The sequence below is a fragment of the Pan troglodytes genome, chromosome 3 (assembly GCF_028858775.2).
Source record: "Pan troglodytes isolate AG18354 chromosome 3, NHGRI_mPanTro3-v2.0_pri, whole genome shotgun sequence".
Lineage (NCBI taxonomy): Eukaryota > Metazoa > Chordata > Mammalia > Primates > Hominidae > Pan > Pan troglodytes.
In genome coordinates, this window is record NC_072401.2 from 139,642,646 (window position 1) to 139,661,719 (window position 19,074).

General features: G+C 35.5%; 1 protein-coding gene across 8 annotated transcripts in view; it reads right to left on the bottom strand.

The window, feature by feature from the left end:
• SLC7A11 (solute carrier family 7 member 11) overlaps positions 1–19,074 on the bottom strand; it is a 143,541-nt gene that overhangs the window by 19,168 nt on the left and 105,299 nt on the right. The gene's annotated exons all lie outside the window — the stretch shown is intronic.

The window sequence follows — 19,074 nt, forward strand, 5'->3', positions numbered from 1 at the left end:
TGACATGCTGTGAAGTACAGACGACCGGACAGTGCTGACATGATGTGGCATCAAGAAGTACCCGACACAAATGCAATATTATGTCTTCATTTAATGCACTGGGAAAGCCAGGAAGTTACTGACCCTAATAATTTGATTCCACGTTACCAATACACATTACTTGCTTAACATAATCGCCTCTTCAGACTCTCTCCAGTTCAGGCAACTTAAACCTTCAACTGCCTGCACAAAGGCTGATCGTTTTTCAGCCATAGTGCTTATCAGCCCTCACGGAGCCTTCACCCTGCTGGGTGCCACTAATGAAGACCTCAATATAATTTCTTCCAAGATGAAAATGCAGTTCAGAATCAGGGGGGAAAAGGCACAGCCTGCCTCACTACCCAAGCTGGGTGTGTTTAGCACACTAAGTCCCAGCACATTATACCGAACAGCGATATCCCCTGTTGAAAACATGCTAGCCTAGCCAGTCAGCAACTGTCATTCATTATGCTGCTTGGAGCCTGACACTTCCCCGGATTCCCAAAGCCTTCAGCCTTGATGAGGAAACACATTGACCTCTAAATCCTGACATCCTAATATGAAAGTAGCAGATGGTCCCCTTCCCTAGTGTGAAGAGGGTCCTGTGGAATTTTCTGTTAACACTATAACATGCACTGCTAGTTGTGATTGATAAATGCTACATTTAAGTAAAGAAAATCACTGAGCCAATCAAATATAAAAGGATGAATGGCATAAAGCAAATTAAAGATGAATTCTGTTTCTTTGTAAAAAGGGCTATTGTAAATGCAAAAGGGTAAGAAGGAGAACATGAAGTTGTATACACAGCTTTTCAACCACTCAGTGTACTATTTTGACCTTGAATCCTTTCAGCTTTTATAAGATCCCCATATGGGGAGTAAATTCTTTCTGTGGAGGGGAGAGGAAGAGAGGAAAAGAAGAGAAAAAGACTCTCTGTTCCTTGCAAGCATATGCTTAAGGTATATAAAGTTTCCATTAATAAAAAATGAAGTGACATTATTAATTGCAGTGAAGTAACCTATCCAAAACAGAGAGTACGGTCACATCACATGATGCTGCAAAATAGCAGAAAGAAATAAGTCTGAAATTTGGGATTGTGGCTCTCCCAGCATAGAATTTACCTTCCCAGTCCAGCTCCTCCAAGTCAGCCCCCTGCCTGTTTCCTGCCTAGACATTACAGTCTCTCTGAGGGCCGTTTCCTAAATTGATCTAAGCAGAAGGGAACCTAGAAAATCTAACCTTCTAGGTTGGTTTCCCTTCATTCTGTTTGTTAATAACAAAAATAACAGGAGCAGCTGCTACCATTGGGCTGCTATGTGCCCAACATTTTATTAGGCACTTTACATACGTGTCTCCTTTTGTCCTTAGAAAATTCTGTGAGTTAGGAACATCAGCACATTTTATATATGAGAAAAATAAAGTCTTCGAGAGCTTAAATAACTATTTAAGGATACACAATTGGTAAGTGGAAGCCCCAGAATTCAGGTGCATACACACCCTACCTTGAAATTCGGGCATTTGGACCACCTAAGTGTATTCACTTTCAAGCATGTGGGTCCCTCAACTCTATTACTTTTAAGGAAAATCATAGTTGTTTAATATAAAGTTTATTAGAGCTTTTATCAAACTAGTATTTCTCATGTATTCTTTAACACTACAGTTTTATCTATCATAAAGAAGGGGGCAAACTGATTTCATGATTTTTATCACTTTTCTGTGTAACATGAATTGTAATGTCAAGTGGATGTTTTCAAATAGTTTCACTGTTTGGGAAATAGAATTTTAAAATTATGTATTATTTAAAAGAAAACAGAAGCTCACAATAAATTTCCCTAAAAAAACTTTTTTTTATAGAGAAGGAGGGAAGGTAACCATGCCTCAGATAAACAGAAACAGACTAACAACCTCACTATCAGCCAAATATACTACACAGATATTAGTGAGAAAAATAACAGCTTAAAATATAAACAAAGGAGAAAGAGTCTAATCTTGCTGCAATGCACAGCATATCCAGTAATTTCTCTCTAATTATTCTTTTTTAAAAAAATTTTCTTTTTTTTTAAGATAGAGTCTCACTCTGTCGCCCAGACTTGAGTGCAGGGGCACAATCTCAGCTCACTGCAGCTGCTGCCTCCCGAGTTCAAGCAACTCTCCTGCCTCAGCCTCCCAGTAGCTGGGATTATAGGCACCCATCACTATACGCAGCTAATTTTTTAATCTTTATTAGAGACAGGGTTTCACCATGTTGGCCAGGCTGTTCTCAAACTCCTGACCTCTAGTGATCCTCCTGCCTCGGCCTACCAAAGTGATGGGATTACAGGCATAAGCCACGACGCCCAGCTGATAATTAGATGGAATTAAGCAATAGCAAGTTGGTTGGGGTATGGCAAAATAGCCACTAGCTTCCATTCTTAGGTTCCATTTCACTTTGACAGAGGGAAGGGGGTGGGGAGGTTCTCTTGGCTGTTTTGGCATAAACAGCCATTATTGACAGAGGAGAGCAGTTGACTCCTTCAGAAGAGCTTGGCCCTACACAGTTAACTCTAGGTTTCAGGTATCAAAGTGTAAGAGCCACTGGGTGAACTGATAAAAGCTATTAGGCCATGCCTGAGCAATCTTTCTGGAGGCTTTAGACGCACAGCGCAGATAGCATTACTAGTAACCCAAGATTAAGGCAAATGGCACTTGATAATGAAGGGAATTAGAGGAAGGAACCAGTAGGCCACGGATATTTCAAAGCCTCTGTGTTCTTGTGAGGTATCCACCAATCCTAAATGCAACAAAAGCATAATTTTTAAGCTGAGTAAAAATGACTCACTCTTAACAAAATTAAGTTCTATTCTTTCTCAAATGTTAGTACATGTTTGTTATGACTAACGAAATACCATTTACAAGAGTTACTTAATCCTAACAGCTTTTTGTCATATATGCTCTTTTCAATTAACAGGCATTAAGTATGTGAGAGTCTGCTATTTTTATTACTTGTAAATGGTCTTCAGTCGAAAAGGTCTTGGATAGTCTTCTTTTCTTATGGGATTATTTTAAATTGGCACTTATAACCAGTCTACGTCACACATACTTGCTTTATCTGAAATTGTTAAATGGAAATCTCTAAAACATGTGCTTAGAAGCATTTTTGTTCTGAGTGATAGGCTTCCCCAGAAATGAAAATGGCCCTATAATGATGGCAGGCAACTTATGTTTGTATAATCTACAAAGCACTGGCAAATACATCTTATTTTATCTTTAAATATATGCATGTCATTTTAAATCATTTGTGGAATGAGAAGGAGCATGTGCAAACAAAATTTACAACAACCCATGGAAACAGGAAGTAATACCCGCAATTTTTAAACAAGAAAACCAAGGCTCAGAGAGGTTGAGTGACATAACCAAGGTCACAAAAGTAGTAAGCAGGAGGGCTGGAACCAGAACCCACCTCTTCTGGCCCTAAGTTCCACACGCATGGTATATCTTGTCACAATGTCATGGCTGCTTTGTGCCTGCTTTAACTCTAGGTACAAGGCCCCCAGGACCTTTACATGCTGACAAACATGTATTATATTTTATATAAATGAGGCAAATATTAGAAGACTAATTGTCATGGTGTGACACATTTTAAGCCAAGTATACTTTTCTTCACATCTAATAGTAGAAATAGTAGAAAAAACATTCACACCACAAATAAACTTGCAAATAATGCAGAATAAGGTGCATTTTTTAAAGCATGCTTTGCAACTCTATCATGGAGCATCAGAAATGACTATTGTTTCCAGTGCATCATTTTCGCTAAAAGTGATCCTTGCTATGAAAATGAAATGAGTAAACCTAGCTTGATTCTCCAGAGAAGTCAAGGAGACCTGAAGGTTAGAAGGATTTCTGACATTCAGCCCACATGAGTGGTCTGAATTACATGAGTAATTCTCTAATCGCCTGAATTTAGGATATTTCAAGATTATTTTATAACATGAATACAGTCTTCTGAGATTTGTGCAAGTCCAAATAGATCATATACACTCCCCTCTGTTGGACACATACAATGGTGACTACAGAACTCATGGATCCCGGGGCATCTAAGCTTGTCTTTGTGCTGTGGGGCTAGGCATGAGGATAGGCAGTTCTGTCAAAACCTACATTTGTGTATTCTGGAGAGAAATGGTTGATGCTTCACATTTCTATTTAAAAATTCTAAATATTTTAACAAATGTACTTGGCATTCTGAAAAAAAGAAAGGAGGGAAAGAGAAAAAATTAAGAAGAACAAAAAATGGCAAATACCTTAAAATGTAAGATTTAAAACATAAAGGGAAACTGGGGACTATTTCTTTACATACAATTGACATGGAGCTGTAATTTATCTCAACATAAAGTACTTATAATTATATTAAGTACCTTTTGATTCAAAGCATTTATTTTTGAATCATACTTGTTTCACATTTTCTTTACAGTGACCCTGTAAAGACCTTGAAAGCTTTTCTGTAGGTCTGACCCAGAAATGACGCAAACATCTCTCACTTCTCTCTTTTCAACCCACCAATTTACTTTTTTGCAGAAGTACTCTATCTTATTACCACAGCTGTTAATTTTATTCTACCCTTCAAACTTCAGTCATGTGTTGCAGACAAAAAAAGTAAATGAGTACATTTCAAAGAAAAGCTATCCGTATTTTTCATTCACATGAGTTTTCTTCCATACATTTTGACATACTTTCCCTGACTCTTGCTCACACTAAACTCTCCAGAGACCCCTTGACATGGAACAGTCCAATCTGCCTCTCTGATTTCTGACATTTCTAGCAGGGATTGAAGTACAAGTAAGCGTTCAAGAAAACAAATAGTTTTCCAGACATGAAAAAAATTGGACTACAGATGACTGAGAGCATCTGTAGAAGAACACACATTTCTTTGTGTGTTTTCAGTGATTTTGCCTCACTGTCATTTAGTGCTATGGCGGTAACTCTAGTTTTCTACTGAGTGGGAATTTGGCTATTAAAAACATTATAAATGAAATGTATTTGAAGAGACATAGCACATAGTTGCAGGGAAGGCATAGGTGGTCACTGAAAAAAATATAGCAAGAGGAAGAAAACATTCAATAAGCCTATTTATGAACATTTTTTAAAGGTCTGTGGTTCATGTTCATGCTTAATGATGATTCTGGGCCAAGGCTGAACAAAGTGATGGGCCGAGCATATTGTTACATAAATGTGCACAGTGATCTCACTGATTTCCAGCATCAAACACTTGCCCTCTGCTTCTTACTGAACCACGGCAAGGCTATGGGTGTTTTCACTGAGACATTTTAAATTTCAATACCACTGATGTCTAATCTAAATCTCACCATTCTCCATTGTCCACAGATGAAGAACTCCATAAAAGAAGAGAAGACAGAGAGACCTGTAGGGAGATGTAAGAAATGAACAGACAAAGATTAAAAGACTGCAGGGTTAAAGGAAGCTCATGGAAAAATGTGCAGAGATGCATAAAGGAAGGAGAAAAGTGCAGCAAAGCCACATAGAAAAATGGCCAGAAGGGTCACTCTTAGCCACCACCACACAGAAAAATGAACTAAAATGAAAACTCACAACTCAGGAATATGGAATAATAAGCAATCAGAAACATAAATATAAGCAGTTTTATCTATTCATTATTTTTATTCTACTATTAGAATAAATTCATGACTAAATAAAATTATTCAGCAAAATGTAGCTTGAGAGTAAATTTTCATTTGCTTGCATTTCATACACACAAAAAATTTGCATTGTCTGCATCTCATTTTTTCTCATTTTCTAAAGACTTAGAGTGTGTCTTCCAGATACATTACAGTTATCCATATTTATCATGGATAAACACAAACATATTTGTAGGGAAGTTCTAGTGTACAAAAGCAAAATTGGTTTTAAATAAAATACTAACAAAAAACTAAGAACACAAACTATTTTAATAGTAATAAATTAAATTTTACACTGATGTTCAATTCTTATATCTCTTAGGTTGTTTTTAATTTTTTTAAAAAATTTATTATTTTCCTCAGGATTTGGTCTACACAACACTAAGATAATGCAACATTTCGATAAACGATTTTTATAATAGTGTTTCTAAGATTCAGATTTACAGCTCAGACAACCAACTACTCACCAAAAGTCTGTTTTCTCTTTCCAAAGTATAAGTTATTTATGAGAAGCAGCTACCAAAACAGACACCACATTTCCCAGCCCCGCTTTTATCTAGGAGGGGCAAGTGACTCATTCTTGCAAACAGAATGTGAGTAGATGTGTCATTGAAGACCAAGGTGGTTAAGTGTGTCACCTTGTGACATTCTTTTCCTGAGTGAGCTAGTTGCAAAGGACCTATACCATGACAAAGCCACATGATGAAAGGAATACGGGTCACAGAATAAACGTGAAAGCCTACTGGTGGCCAGGGACACCAACAATGGAATGTTATATAATTTTTAAAAATAAACTTTTGATTGTTTAAAGCCATTGAAATTTTGTGGGTTGTCTGTTGTAACAGCTAGCATTATTCTAACTAATAAAAGAATGAAGGACCTCATTATATCAAGACTTTTTTGTAGCTTTTAATTACTCTATACAAGACTTAAAGTGGGTCCTCATTAAATTTTATTGTATATTATTTATGAGACAAGCATATGATATAAAATTATTAAAATGATGCCCTAAATTACAATATCAAATAAAAACTGATTTTCATCTTTAAAAGCTAGGAGAGAAAATAATTATTATTCTTACTTCCCCAAAACAGAGGAAAGATAGACCCCATTGTTCGCTATTTTGAAATTTAAAAATCTGTTGCATTTCTGAAAACTGCCACCCATCCAACAAAGAACAAAGTACAATTGCCTCTTGTTTTGCCCAAGGACTCATAATAAGACAAGCAACATTAAGTAAATATACTCTTATGCTAAAAACAAGGCAACATAAAATAGATATATATGCTTTGGCATGGTAAATGGGAATGAGGTTCAAAATTCCCTTAGACAGTAAACGCACGTCTTAGAAGGACCTGACAATATTTATACTATACACACACAACCAGGCCCCATCACATTTCTGCTGCATAATAAGAAATGAAACAAGTAAACATGGAGACATTCAATCCCACCAAACGAACTACTGCTTCTACCACCCAAAATTGCCTCCAACATTTCTGACCAACAAAGGCAAGTGCAACTAATATTGATCATTTCACTTTGATATCTAGTGATCAACTAAACAACTGGCTTTCAAGTAGGGTGCTCTGGGAATTAGAATATAAGATAAGCAATGGGATTATAGACTATCCTGTTCTCACTCATTTCAACCAGATGAGTCCTCTCTTACTAGTTTTATGTATTGACATTCTATCAAAGAAAGATGTGTTCCAGTAGTTGAGGTAGGTTTTAAAATCACTGTTCTAGATGCTCAAAGTCATGTCTTTACATCACTTTGTGGACCCAATGCTGGCTTCCTATAGTTTAAAATATATAGGAATTGGGCCTGGTGCAGTGGCTCACACCTGTAATCCTAGCACTTTGGGAGGCTGAGGCGGGTGGACCTGAGGTCAGGAGTTTTAGACCAGGTTGGCCAGTATAGTGAAACCCCATCTCTACTAAAAATAGAAAAATTAGCCAGGCATGGTGGCAGGCACCTGTAATCCCAGCTACTTTGGAAACTGAGGCAGGAGAATCGCTTGAACCCGGGAGGCGGAGGTTGCAGTGAGCCAAGACTGTGCCACTGCACTCCAGCCTGGGCAACAAGAGTGAGACTTCATCTTAAATAAATAAATAAAATATAGATGAGTTGGCTTTATAAAATGCCTAAATATGAATGATTATATAGGTATGTATGCACATATTTGACCCTAAAATTGAAAATAATTTTTCACTGCAATAAATCTCTATTCATACTCTTAGGGTAATTAAGGGAAAAATAATTTTAGCAAATGAAGCTAATGTTAGTAGGAAAAGTATAAAATTGATAGGGAAGCCAATAGAAATGGCCTGGCTTTAGTTAAAGTGGTAAATCCACATGCCAAGGCCACAGAGGACATGACATAGCAGCTGAATGGAGCAGAGGGAAAGGTGGGAAAGAGAAAAAAACAGAGTTGATGGGCTAAGCACCCTGCCAGTTCAGAGAGATAATATGTCACTGTCAAGAAAGTGGTGATGAAGACTCCTGGTTGGAACAGTTGACAGTTTCCTGAAAAGGTCACAAAGGCTCTCAGAATGGCAGAACCTCCTGTAAGCCCTCCCTCTCCTCTCCTCAGGCTGTCCATTTATAAAGATTCATATTCCCCACAGAAATGGAAATGTTGTGATCTTTTATCTTTCAGCTCAAAAGTTAAAACTTTTGAAAAATAAGCTTTTGTGCATTCATTTTATATTTACTAATGCCTTTTCTTAGACTACAAAGATTCATGTCCCTCTCTTTAGGAACATTTTTCTCAAGTCAAGTGCCACTATCTAATGGCTCAGGGACTCTCTGCCCAAGGGAAACAAAAGTGGTTCATACAATTGTCCATCTCTTAATTTCTCTTTGCTTCCATCATTTCCCTCAGCTTTATACTCTAAATTCCCACAACCAAGAAAAATGTCTATATATACCATCCCAAATGTAAATTGTCTTTTGGTGACATCTTTTCTCTGGAGTTCTGTCTCTGATATTTGTATTCACTTGATTTCACAGAATTATGGAAAAGTCTGGGTCTAGTCATGTCCCCATCACTAGCAGAAACACAGATTACCAAATCTCCCTGGACTTACACTTCCCCATGAGTTGACAAGGGTGTTGAATTAATGAAATCTAAAGTTCGTTTTCTTGAAAGTTCATTATTTAATAATTTTAGCACATAAAGCTAATCCCTAAAGATTGTTTAATAGAATTCTTTGAAAACTCAGTTAAGCCCACTTGCTCATGTAACAGAGCATCCTAAGGAAGTTTCTGCATTTATTTTGCTCTGTCATTCACAGGAGAGAATAGGATGCCAACTTTACAATCTCTTCTCCTGTCTTCTGAAGATGTGATTCTGTCCTCAAGCAGCAGTACAGCACATCAAAGTACCTTCCATCATTATAACTTCAAAGTGTCAGCCTGGCTGAAAAATAATGATCATTACAGAAGATCATTTAAAGGATAAGTGATCTGTTCACTCTTCTGCATTCTAAAAAGGCTGTCTGTGGGATCAGGTCAGACCTCTGGAAGGTCACATACATTGACTGTATTATTTCACGTAATGTCTTCATAAGTCACTGTATCTTACAACCTTAGCTTTTATCAAAACCTTATTGCAAGAAATGTTTTTAAAACAATCTGAATTTCAGGAGGATATTTCCCATTGCATTTATTAACATTCTTTATATCGAGTTCATTCATTTAATCAATGTTTGTTAAATATCTTCTATATGCTAGACATTATAATAAGCAAAGGGATAAAGACATCAGCTACACACAAAAATTCATCCTCTCACGGAATCTAAAATTCAAACAGGACAAGACATGGAGGACCCTCTCCCTGGCATGCTGCTCCCCCTAGATCTTCACATGGTTGCCCCCATTTTTCTCAGATCAAAGTCTCCCTCCTCAGAGAAACCTTACCTCCTTCTTCTAAGTAGGTCTCCCACCCTGGGACTCTCCATTACCTACTGTTTTTAATATGAAGATAAACTAAAACATCTTCTGACTCCTTATAGTCTCTTCAAACATCTTTATTTATGTATTCATACTCACCAATTCCATACAAATATTAAGACTATTCAATGAGCATTATTAAGGGCCCCTGAAGTGTTTCCTCTAAATCTCTAGTGCAAACATTTTTGAGAAGGGTTGTCAGGACGGTTTGTTATCCTCAAGGATAACTCTGCTTTTTATGTGTCTTGTAACCACATGCAGAAAGGGTTTCTGGCTTCTTTGGCCTCTTTTGTTGTTGTTTTATTTATTTTTTATTATTTTTATTTTTGGCAAAGACTTAAAGAAGGCTTTAAAAAATGGAAGCAGTGAAGAGAAAGGGGAAGATAGAAAGAAAGTTAAGAGGCAGCTTAACAGAGAAAGGAAATGTTTATTCCACCAAATCCTCATGTGAATTCTAAATTATTAAATCTCTGAGAACACCTGATTTATGAACAGGATAACACTGCCCCTAGCCGAAATTATTTGTAATAAAAAGCAGGAAATCTCCTGAAGTTCATCTCAGATTTAATATCAAACACAGCAGCCACACCTGAACATTTCTCCATAAAACACGAAAACAGCATGGTGTGATCAGCCAGCAGCCACCAGTGGGGAGTTGGGTACAAACAGGGTGTGAGTGCCATGGAAAGGATCAGGCCTCACTAATCTAGAGAAACCAGCCAATGAAAAATAGCAACAGACTGAAATAATGTCAACACTTGGAAGGGAAAGGAGCACAAGGAAGACTCACTTCTAAATATACAACAGCCAGTTCACATTCCTTGTCAAAATACTGAGCTCCCTCTGTGACTACTGAAGTTGAAAGAGCAACACAATTGTGTTTTGTGTATGCATATTTAGAATATACCAAGTGAGGATGAAGCACCATGGGGAAAAAAAGACTGGTTATGAAATAGGCTTACATTGATGTTGCCTTTTTTAAATTTAATTTAATTTTATTTTTATTATTTTATTTTATTATTATTTTTTAGACAGAGCCTCACTCTTGTCACCCGGGCGGGAGTGCAATGGCACAATCTCGGCTCACTGCAACCTTCACCTCCTGGGTTCAAGCAATTCTTCTGCTTCAGCCTCCCGAGTAGCTGGGATTACAGGCAACTGCCACCACACTCAGCTAATTTTTGTATTTTTAGTAGAGACAGGGTTTCACCATGTTGGCCAGGCTGGTCTCAAGCTCTTGACCTCTGGTGATACGCCCACCTTGGCCTCCCAAAGTGCTAGGATTACAGGCGTGAGCCACCGTGCCTGGCAATATTGCCATTTTGTAAGAAAAGTAGCAAACCTCTAATAAGAATTTCATTAAAATTTGATTCAAATATTTTTCTACAGATACTTGGTTCAAAAAGAAGAAAGATGTCAAGAATGAAAAGGTATCTTATTATTTCTAGTGCAGACTTCTTAGGTAATGTGTTCATTACCATTTTGATAACATATGTAGTGAAGGATTCTTTCTCAGGATTATATATCCAACTATTTGAATACATATATAATAATTAAATTTATTCATGTTTAATCTAAGGCAATTTCAATAATTATCAGAATCATAAAGAAATATTTTTTGCATGTTTTCATTAATACTTCCATTAACATTTTGGCATTTGCTATGTTGTTAAGAAGTATTCTGAAAAGTAGAAAATCATATTAAAAAGTTGCTGTATTAATAGGATTTAGGGGGTAAAAAGAACAAAAGACAAAAAGAGGAAGATTAATGTCATTGGTAGGTACTTGGGAAGTTACTTTAATTAGTTAACATTTTTTAAATCTGAAAGAAGAAAAATAAGTCAAGTTAATAAACCATAGTACACAGAAAAATAAATTTTGGACTATAAAAGACTCAGCCATATACATGGACTATATCTTTATATAGAGCAGATTTAATTATGAGAGATAACACTACCAAGATAATTTGAAACACCATGAGCTTTAAATTTAAAAGCACTATACAGATTCTCTTCATCCACGTGAACAGCTAAGAGTAAAAACGACCGCTATGCAAATACAAGTTATACTCAATGTTGACTTATTCAGAGAAAAATAATAATAATTGAGGCTACTTTTCCCTTCAGATTAAAAAAGACTATTACAAACTTTTAATAAAATTATATAGTAATTTGTTGATATATCTATAAAAAGGCAAGTGGAATAGATTGCCTTGAAATACAACTTAGTATATAACATAAAAATACATTAATTTTATTATTATAATGACAAGTATCAATGTAATATATTGTAAGTATCATAAATATAATAAATAAAAAGTATCATCAATATAATATAATGTAAGTATCATAAACTAAGGAGTAATATGACTATTTGCTAATACTGGGATATTGAGAAAATTGGGGGAAAGTCAAGAGCCTATATTATATCAGGTTTAAAAAAAAATCCATTCCAGATAAGGTAAAGAGTGGGCTGTAAAAAAGAAACCAGAAAAAACAAACAAACAGAAAATATGGGTGAGATGAAAATGATCTAGGGATGTAAAAATTTGCAGATCATAATAGCAATACAGAAATAAAAAATGATTATTATATCTAACTACAAATTATAGAAACAAAACCACAAGTTTTGTAAGCTGTGATCATAAAGAAAATTGAGTAATGTGAAAAACTGGGACAAACTTTTTACAAATAATATAATAGATAAAGAATCAATACCCATAATATACAAAGAATTCTGATGAATCACCAATATTCATGCTCCAAAATGGTAACCACATGTAGCTGCTAAAAATGCTGGAAGTATTGAGCCTCACTGGTGATCAAATGAATGCATTTTCAAACCATGAGGTGTAATTTTTGCCTTTCAATTAACCAGGATTTTTTAAAATAATGACACCCAACACTATAAGTATTCTTAGCTATTGCTATTGGGAGAGGAAATTAATATATCCACTTTGGAAAGCAACTTGGTAATAGACAGACCGTTTTAAAGTTTGTTGCCTTTGACACAGCAATTCTCTTCTAGCAATCTATTCTAAGAGAATAATTGGATATGTAAGGATTTATATATGAAATGTATAATCCAGAATTATTATTATTTTTGCACCAACCTAATACATTAAGAAACATTAGGAATGTTTTCAATGTCCAACAAGAAAATGAGCACAAGAATATTGGCACATCCCCACAAAGAAATATTATACTAGCATTAAAAATGTTCTTAACTAACATCTAGGTGATATAGGAAAATATAATAAAATGACATGAAATGAAGACGGTGAGACAGATCTATAGCACATAAGTAGAAAGAGCTGGAGTTGAGCTTGAGATGCAGCAAATCTAAATGGCAGGGCACACTTGGAAGAACCTTCCAGTTGTCAGGGATACAGCAGTAATGATACAGACAAAGCCCTGGCCTTGGGAATCAGACAATAAACAAACAAGTAAATACATTATATAACACCAAAGTTAGGAAGAAAAATGCACATTTACATTTATCTCAAGCAATATAATGCACTACATATATGCACACGCACACACAAACTGTGGGGGAAACAAAATATCAAAATAATAACAGTGAGTACTTTTATTTGATGTGATTAAGATATTACAGGTGATTTTTAATTTCATCATAATTTTTTGGCATTTTAAATTTGTTTATCTATTATTATTAAAAGAAAGGAGGAAATGCTATATACTGTTACTGAAAATACTTACCACAATCATAAAGTTTTACTTTGACTTCCAATAAGGTACAGAATACATATAAATTTTCCTTTCTTCATTTGACTAAATGGATCATCGACCACAACTACTGGGTAGAGATTTGTGTTCCCGTCATTTAAAAATAGAATAAACAATATGTGTCCATTATGAGAAATACTGAAACAGGATAATCAGGATATCCTGTGTTTCTAAGTGCGCATAGATCAGAGGCAGGGAGTGGAGGAGGCAGGGTTAAGCAGGGAGGGAATTCCACCCAGGTATTGCTATAGAAATGGCAACAATAGAGCAGAACTAGCACTATCTTTTAGAGAACAGGAAATACCTGCCCTGCCTAGTCACAGACTTGCATCATAAACTCAATGGTTTGAAAAGCACCTATGTATTCAAACTGAAGATTTCTCCCTTGCTGCAGTTCAGAGTCCACGTTGTGACTTGGCATAAAGACAAACAATTCCGCAGCTCAGAGAAAGACATCATTGAGTTCAATTTCTAGTGGCTTTCCCCCAACATTTGCCACTTGATCACTTCTCCTTGGCAAGAGGACACTGCACTGTGAGGAATAAATAGCTAAACACTTACATACATTTAAAACACATTTAACCTTTTTCCACAAGACCCAGAGCAGCTAGAGAATAGTACCTTAAAATCATGACCTCCACTTGCTGTCTATCTCCCTCATTTCTTTTTGTCATTTTCTGGCTGAAAACAAAGTTAATCTTGTTTTCTATTTCAATTTCTCTTTTACTTGCCTCAGGCCAGAATATAGAAAGTGAGACTTTGTTTGACAATACCAATAACAGAAAAATTAAATATTGCCTCCACAAATGATATTTAACCTATTTTAAGAGCCAGTGTATCTGTAAAGATGTTAAAGACAATAAAAAGCAGCTATTTCCTTATAATATTCTAACATTTCAGCATTTCCTAATTGTAAACTTTCTATTTTAATCTTCTAACCAAATGACCTTCAGTAAACGACCTGAAATGGATTAACTTACTTCAACTAGCCTAGCACCCTCTTTCATTATCTATTTGACTAACAGCTTTAGAAAGTCAAACGCAGGCAAATTTTAATGCTCTTACACATTTTTAAAAGCAGTTTTGTTCTATTCTCAAATGACATAGAGGTCACTTCTAATGATTACATTTCCCCCAGCTAATTTCAAGGCTAAAATCTTGCCATAGCCATCTTTCTTAGATTTCTATTCAACAACACTAAGCATTTGGAAAGAGTACTAGAAAAGGATCAGGATTTTAACTTATAAATATAGACAAATTAATCCATCTCTGTGGCTTCTATTTCATTAGCTTCACAATAAAAGGGTTGTGAATTTTGATGGTTCCTCCCCTCCTAACTCTAACATCACAGGCTTTGATAATTTATTTTCTCAAGGTCAAATTAATTGTGGTTTTAATTATGACAATGAGTCCAATACACTAAGCCAAGTCAATGTGTGAATAGAAGAAGGTAACAAAGTAGAGAACTCTTTGTACACACGGGTAATATGATAATTGAAACCATTTTGAAATGTAGAGACATTACTATAATAAATCTTTTGCTATCTATCTCTTAGAGAATGGCCATGACCATAGAATATCAGGGAGGAAGAAGAAATAGCATCATGAAAAGCCAATAGAAGAGATTCTTCGGAAGAGGTGGGACTTGGGATACCAAGAAAAGCATTGTGCAAGGGGCAGTCTCCCAGGACCTAGAAATGACTTTGCTCATAAAATCATACATTCTATTCTTTAATATCTCATTTTGTGTTATATGGCTATGTATTATAAGCTCTAGTTTTTACATATTTTGGCCTATTTTAATGCTATGCCATGAACTTGATATCATGAACTATTTTTCATATAGTATTGTACAGCTTGATATATAAAACAGTGGCCTTTGTATTTGATCACTGCATTCTCAATAATATGTATCAGTACGGGTTATTGTTTAAGCTTTTGTCACAGCAAGATGTATTTCTTCCACTTCTATAATTTTAAGAGAAAGCATATAAGAAAGGGAAAGAAAGATAATATGGTACAGCACTAAATAGCCAGGAAAACCATGTGATTTAAAAAACTATGAGCCTGTCTCCTTAGAAAAACAATTATAAAAATATTGTATGTTCTTGAAAAACAACCTCCAGCATTGGAGATTAGAAATGCTTCAACTCTGAGACTGAGATAATTGTCATTTCCCATGGCCGGGTGTTTCAAGTAAGAGTGTCTTTTCCCTCGTGAGAATGGGTTTTCTCAAAGCCAACAGTCAAGCAGTACAGAAGAAAAGAAACAGCTTCCCCATGTCCACAAATCCTGATCTGATAGTCCCTATGGGTGACAAATGAACTAATGACATGATGTTTAATACCAATAAAAAGCAAACCATCTACCATTAAATAAGTATCTACTATGAGCAAAGCATTGTCAGACACAGCCATAAATTATATCTAATTCTCACAATGATCTTAAGGTAAGCATTAGAATACCCACTTAGTTGGGAAAAGGAATGAATTAATGCAGACTTTTGAAAGTCATGACAAGGATCGCTCCCTCTCTTTCTTTATGTACGCAGCATATTAGAAATATATAAATGCAATCCTAACTAAATTATGGGGAATGTCTAATACTGAAATGTAGCAGACCCATCAGAAAAGATTCCTCTCATATAATTGCATCTATGGATACTTATGGGCAATCCCATATGTCTATGCTTTTGAGAAAAATAATGAATCACATAATAAAAGACTAACATAAACCTTCTGGACCACAGAGGCTACAGACCATTTTATATCTTCTGTGGGCATATATAATAAAAGTAGTAAATAGGATTAGGGATTCATCATTATACCACATTAATGGCGCCCTTAACAAGCATTTTTAAAATCTATATTTTTCCTGGTACACTCCTTATATCACAAGACACTATACTTAAGGTGATCCTTTAAGTAGAATTCAATTCTATAGGTTGGATATGATCCTAGATCTTCAGATGTAATAACTAAGTTTCCATTTTGAAGGGGTGCCAATTTGGACTCATTTCCTCCATTTACCCATTCAAACTTTTTAACATTTTCTGAGACAACTGAGGAAACTTTGGTCCTGACTAATCTCCTAACCATCATGGGATCTGGAAAATGGCCATAGCATCCCTTTCTCTTGATTCATGTTCTTGACACTTTTTCTTAAGTGTCCCTAAGACAGATATTCTGTTTACATTTCCACCCTTCAGCCATGCTCCCATAGTGAGGTACTCTCCTTGTCAAACTAGGTACTCGTGTGTCATCGACAAGAATCATAGAACATGCTAGAGTTGAAGGGAGACTCAGAATTTGCTACTCTACCATTTCTTTTTTGCAGCCGATAACCCAGAGGCTCAGAGAGGACAAAAGATGTAGCTAAGGACATAAAATCAAATATTTACAAAACAAGAGCTAAAACTGTAGCCACCTGACTCCAAGTGCAGAGCTACCTTCACAACACCAGTGTGATGCTCGCTGTGCCTGGAAGTGCCAGTTGTCCCCAGGCTGACTCATATCCTGCACTGGCATTGCTATTTTACTCTCTTCCTTATACCTGCCCTTCACTTAGAATACGAAATGAGTAAAATCAGATCTTTAATACACCTTATTTAAAATATTTAGAAACTCTGACCTAAGATTTCTATTTGACCTTACCACACTTATAAGAAAAAGGAAAATCTAACTAAGGATTTCCTTTATCTTAAAAGTACGTGACATCTTCTTCCCTTCCCACCCCAATAAAATAGGCCTGTGGTGTAAGGCATGCTTCCCTACATTTGTTCTCATATATTCAGTAATCTAAAAAGTTACCTATAATATTTTAGAACTAGAAACACATTTAGGCAATAGTGTGTCATTTTTTCAACCGGAATATCCCTTAAATTGTGGCTAAACAATAATCCTTTTTATCTCTATTTTGAGAATTCCAATGCCTAACCAAATTCTCATTTCAATGCTTTTGAAATATAAATTTAATTTTAAAATGAACTATATTCTTATTTAATTAAATCCCATTTGTTCTTCCATTGTCAGGGAAAATAAATTATAGTATCTTTTTCATTAAAAAAAGATAGCTCTATATTTTTGCATAGTACGTAAACACTATGCTGATGCATCCTTTTCCTCTAAGCAGTTTAATCCATATCTTTGGACTTAGACAGTGTGGAGATTATGGTGCTGTTTGCCATAATTTCTGCCACATGATTTATCATATTGTCTGACTTTAGCAATGATGCAGGTGTATGAGGCAATTAACAGAGTTACTTGCTTTTATTAAAAATAAACATGCAAAATAAAACTAAAACATATCTTCATGGACTATAAATTTTTAAAAACTGCATATGTGTCACAAGAGGAAAATCCACTAAAATTGTCATAAAGTTAATTGTCTCCAAGCACTGCTTCCCATATATTCAAAACTTGCAACAGTTTTCCCACCCTCCATCCCACCATTGGCTACTGGATAAGATGCAAAATTCTTATAGTAGAGGCTAAGAGTTGCTGTATCCCCTTATCCACATCCTACTACTATCTTGATTTTGACTCCTCTTCACAATCCTTTCCTTTAGTCAAAACAGTCTACATACTATTCCCTAAAACCATGAATTCTTCTATGGCTGTATGTATGCTCATCCGCTGCCCGAGACATCTTCACTTCTCTGTTCTACTCTTCTAGGTTCTACTCTTCCTCCAACTTTCTCTTCCATAGCAAAATTACTTCTTTAGCCATTCACCTTGTACCCTCATGGATCAGCTTTGTTTTCCCAAAAACCAGCTGTCATGTTAGAAAGAGTATGAGCTCTAGAACCAGGCAAACATGGATTGCAATTCTGGTCTTCTCATTGGCTAACTACATGGGCATGAGAAATTACTTCACTACTCTGAACTTCAGCTTTCTACAGCGCAGAATGAAGATAATATACATCATGTTATTAAAAGTAATCTGAGGTGCTACTTTTACGCTGCAATCAATCTACTTGTCAGAAAGCAGATACTGTTTGTATTTTTAATAATGGGCTTATATTTTTAAATTAAGCAAAAATGCATAAAAATTATCTGGGAGTGAACTTGTATTTGTATTCTTCTGTTTTGTATCAACAGAATAGCTCCTTTTCTAGAAAAAGTAAAAATAAAATATTAAAATACATGATGCCAGCCACTCAGATCAAGATCTTGTTTGTCAGATTTCATAAAGGAGTTTCTTGGTAAGATAGTAAACCTAAAAATAGGTGACTTCAGTAGAAACGCAAACAGTCCATCCATTATATCAGCACAACCAGCCAACAGTGACGATGACAATAGGGGTGTGAGCATACAAATATTTGGTTAAGAAGAAAAAAAAAATCTGCCAGGAAGTCATTCTGATTACGATGTGTGAGCATATTGTCACCTGAGGGAGGTTAGTAGACTATAAAATAAATAGCGATTCTCATCATCTTCTGAACCTTTTAACTACTAATAATTGGGCACTTTGCTGATGATGCAGAACAACTTTTCAAGCTGATTAATAGGTCATGTATGTGAAAAGGCACTCCCTGTTCATAAAACAATTATGCTAATCCTCTAATTTTTTCAAAGATTATAAAATATTCTAATCTTTGAAGAATATAGGTTTTGGTTGCAGATGGTGTTTGTATATTACTTGCAGAGCTCATTAACATTTTTGAATTTCACATATTTTATCC